Genomic DNA, 4666 nt, shown 5'->3' on the forward strand with positions numbered 1-4666 from the left:
AGTCAAAAAACTTTGATGCAGTATATATTTCGAAAAAAAAGGTTCTTGGGTGTGCTATATAGAACTATAGGGGTTCTAACCAGAGGAAATATAACCATTGCCTTCAAAAAGGTGCCATTTCTTTTAATTGAGAATGTCCAAGGAGTGTCATATATGTACCAAGCTAAAAGGTTCAATATGGAGCCTTTTGTTTTAAGAGTATGCACAAATATATGTGGTGCTTTTATGCATGTTAAACTTAAAAATGGGTCGGTGCCGACCCTATCAGCACCGGAAGGTTATTAATAATGTCTCTAAGGATGGTAGCAAACAGGGCTCTTGGGCCGTCGCTTCACCAGACGCTGCGGGTGGCGAGTCGTGTTGAGCAAAGTAAACCGCATCATTTTCATCATTATTGCGTTGTTGATGTTGTCTATTTCATTTAATAGCGCTTCAGGTATAGGAGGGGGGGTGTTGCTCCATCCATACCTGCTGATTCAGGTCTTGCGTAGATTTTCTCTTGACCGGTCCGTGCCGTCTCTCTTGTACATAAAATAATAGAGAATACCTATTATTAGAATAAGTTATTTTTAATGTATAGCGTTTATCATATGTATAAAAGAAATAATATACTCACTATATGGAGTTTTCTATCCGCAGTGTCTCCCGTAGAGAAAAAAAAACAAACCCAAAATAGCTGAATCTCTAAAAATAAAATAATTATTTTAAGTTATTTTATTGTATTGTGTTTATCATAAAACACGCGTAAAATATCATAAAACACGCGTAAAAGAAATAATATACTTACTCTATGCAGGTCCCATGTAGTTTTCTCTTTCCAGTAGGGCAATGCCTTGATGATACGGGGTGTGGGGTACTTGTGTCTCTTTACCAAAGGAGGGGGACCCTTCTCAAGGTAATAAAAATTTCACCGGTTGCTTACTTTTTAGGATTCTTTAAGGAGAAATATACGTCCTGTCAAGTTTTATCTGTTGTCTATTTCGATGTACGTTTTAACTGCGTAGACGGTATGGGGGGAGTCGGGGGGAAAAGACAAAATTTACTGAAATACAAAATGTCAAACTTGATGTGTGGCGGGGAGTCGGGGGGAAAAGACAAAACTTTTAACAAAATTTACTGAAATACAAAGTGTCAAACTTGATCTGTGGCCGAAATTACAGTTTGACCGGGATTTGACCTATCGGGATGTACATAGGTTGCATGAGGAAAAACACAAGGCCAAACTGCTACTGCTGCAGGGGGGTGTCGGCTTTCACACACACACACACATACACACACACACAGACGGTCAAACTACTGCTAAGCGTTTTTTTACTGGACGTCAGACCCAGCTCCTCCTCTCATTCTTAGCTCCAACTTGGTCATTCTCACAGGATTTCTTTCAGTCTCGCGCAGCACAACTCTCAGCTCTCCGGCATCGCTCTCTCCGAGTCCTTTGCGGATTATCCAAAGCCATGGGACCTTACCACGGTACCGCAACAGACACAGCATCGCTCTCTCAGAGCCCTTTTCTACAGATTCTCCAAAGCCACGGACCTTACCACGGTGGTACAGCGTACGCTCACACTCCATCAGGTAACCCACCCCCACTCAGACCCAGTGTTTGGGACCTTAACGCACCAACCCCCCTGCTCAGTCCCCCCTGCTCGGCACCCGCTGGATGCAGACAAAACACCACACTCATAAGCACTCTACTCAATATAAAATAATAATTACATAATAATACATAATTAAATAATAATACATAATTAAATTATAATAATTATAATAAATAAATAAACTATATACAAATAAACCCCTATCCCAACGCTCAACTGGCTCACAGCCAAAAAAAAAAGCCCCCCCTCCCACTACCTCATGACGTCACCCGGCTTGCAGCCCCCGCCTGTCACTTTTTGATTTATTTGACCTTTGTGACCTTTGACCCAACCTGTCACTTTGACATAACCGGTATTCTCCATCTCTCTCCAATATACTGTTGCTTTTTATGCCATGAGCTTCTAACTGTTGCCATTCTCTACATGTCCTTCTGCTAGTGAGGTGCACACACGGTCTGAAGGGCAGGTGCTCAAACAGGGCTGTGTGGTTCTCAGTGGATTTTGCATGACCTTCAGTTATTGAAAAGGGACAGATTATTTAAACATACTGCCAAAGGAAGGCACCATTTTATGAAATTTGAAATAAAAAACACACACACATTTGTATTCATATCTTTGTGGGGACTTTTATGTCATTTCTACAGGAAAAGTTTTTTGATTGCAGTCATGGATTTTTATAAAACTTAGTTTCCCCTTGTGGGGACTGATAAAGTGGTCCGCACAATGTCAAAATAACAGGTTTTACATTACTATACAAACACACACCGATGAATGCTTTAACAGCTATTTTCTGCAAGAGTTTCAAACTCATATCTGTTTATTTTTATATACCCACTTAGTGTACAGTGAGTGATTGGGTGCAAGGTAAGAATAACTTGGGAAGCCACACCTGTTACCAAATCCTTCAATGTGGGCTAGTGCAGATATTTGGCAGCTACAACAAAAGCTGCATGTGAACAGAACAAGGCAGTGGTGTGAACAGATCTTTGACTCATGATGCAGTGCTCTGCTCACTCTCCTCTCTAGAGATCCATTGATTCACAGTGCTTTTCCACTGGCGTACAAGAAGCAGACTCCACAAAGAGACTACAGTTGCAGCATGATTCCAGCTCGCTTCAATTTTCCACTGCAGAAGGTTGTTCACACAGTGTACATCATGATTTACTAAGAGCTAATTTCTGCTAGTATGTCCATGAGCATCAAACACTAGTGGAATTAGCATTAACTTGCATAAATTTGCATAAATCTATTCCATTCAATCATTCTATAATACATTTTCCAAGTAGGAGGTTGGAAATTTTCAAGTTCTGAGTTATTGGGAATGCATCCATTCAATACTACTAATCTATGCATATCAACACAGATAACTGTTCTCTAGTCTCCATGCATTTCAACCAATCAGATCGTCGCAAAATGACCAAGGTTGGATTTCCCAAAAGCAACTGATCTTAGCAAATAGCTAACAAGATAATGAATAAGGGAAGTAAAGACGCAAGTAAGGTCCAGGAGTATTTGCGAAAAGCCTTTGTTATTCCAGAATTAATGAACAAACTAAATAGTACTTTGCTGGCTCTTCTCCAGCTTCTGTGTGACAAAAGCACAGACTGACAATAACAGTAAAATTGATTCCACATATATGGCGAAATACAAGTCAAATCATTGCCAGAAACACTTTAAAAAAATGAATAATATAACATTTAATCCAAAAACTACCAAAACACGCAAAAAACACACAGACTGGATCCCAAATTAAATTATTAGCTGCAAATGTACCCCAGAGGAGTAAATATTTGAAAAATTCTGCAGCAATGTCTCTTACCAGAAGTCACACTTTGTAGTAAGCAGTACCCTAAAACACTATTTGGGGTCATTTCGTACCCTAGAGGGGTTTAAAACTCCATTTAACCATACTAAATAGCAACATATCATGGTGAAATCACCAAAACTAAAAGTTATTCAGATTAATAATAATTGCATAATTGTCTGTTTAATCTGATATTATAATTATTGCGATACAGTCACATGACCTTTCACCACGTGCAGATTCATTTCATTCCATCACTCTGTCTGGGTACTTAACTTTTTTGTTATGTTTTTTTAAACTTTGTTGATAAAATTTGATGAAATTTGGATGGCATCTGGCTTGTGTTAATATTTTGTTTATTTTTACTCTAAAATATAATAAACATTGTGGTATGAACTGTAGAGGGGAAAGTGTGGGCAAAGTATCTTGGTGTATTCTCGGGTAAGTAAAAGCATACAGTAAATCGCTGGCTTATTATTCATCATATATTATTGTATACATTTTGCTATCTTAATATTGTCCTGTTACGTTAAGCCATTTATTCTGTGTTGTAATGTTAACATTACAGTGCTGTGCCTGTTTTCATTATTACGACTAATTTGGTTTGATTGCACATAAGTGAATGTTTTGTAGGTAAATTACACATCGATTTATTTGCTGTTGCATTATATTTATTCACTAGGTCAACCACTCCCAGCAAACTTGCGTTACTCCCACAAGAACCATGTTTCTTATCAAGAAAGTTGGAGAAGTTCACACTATACTATGTTTTACATATTTGTTTGCGCCTGGATGGTAGAGGCTGTTCATGCTGAATCCAATTAAACATTGAAATATAGTTTAGGATTATTTAGAGCGTGTTAAGGCGGTGAGCAAGGAAGCATAGAACACAGAGGTGCAAGTTTTATTATGTATATATTTAAATACAAGTAAAAAACAAAAATCATTTAAGGGCTCAGGAGAGAGGCCGTCGCTTTGAGGAGGTGGGTCACAAACCACAGGCACCATGTTTATATGGCTTCCAGGGTGGAGAGCTCTGAAAAGCAGAAATAAAAATGTCCTTGTTAGTGTGACACATAAAGAAATACGACATCCTTCAATATGCTGATCCCCTTCCTCATCATTTTTTCCTCCTCTAGTCACTATCAATGGGAATTCCATTGATCCCTTCCTCTTTTTTGAGTGGACCTCCTCACTCTCCATCTCTGTCTGTTCTCCTATTTCACACCTCTTCTTCTCCTCTCTCCTTTGCCTAGGCTCCATG

At 38.7% G+C, this 4666-nt stretch overlaps 1 long non-coding RNA gene across 1 annotated transcript; it reads right to left on the reverse strand.

Annotated features, from left to right (window-relative positions):
• Positions 1-406: 406 nt before the first annotated feature.
• On the reverse strand, positions 407-1831 carry LOC140588638 (uncharacterized). The gene is made up of 3 exons (XR_011989771.1): positions 788-1831; positions 617-684; positions 407-521 (listed from the first exon to the last, which is right to left on the reverse strand). It is a non-coding gene; the product is annotated as an uncharacterized lncRNA (long non-coding RNA).
• Positions 1832-4666: the final 2835 nt, after the last annotated feature.

Source organism: Paramormyrops kingsleyae, chromosome 4 (genome assembly GCF_048594095.1).
Source record: "Paramormyrops kingsleyae isolate MSU_618 chromosome 4, PKINGS_0.4, whole genome shotgun sequence".
Classification (NCBI taxonomy): Eukaryota; Metazoa; Chordata; class Actinopteri; order Osteoglossiformes; family Mormyridae; genus Paramormyrops; species Paramormyrops kingsleyae.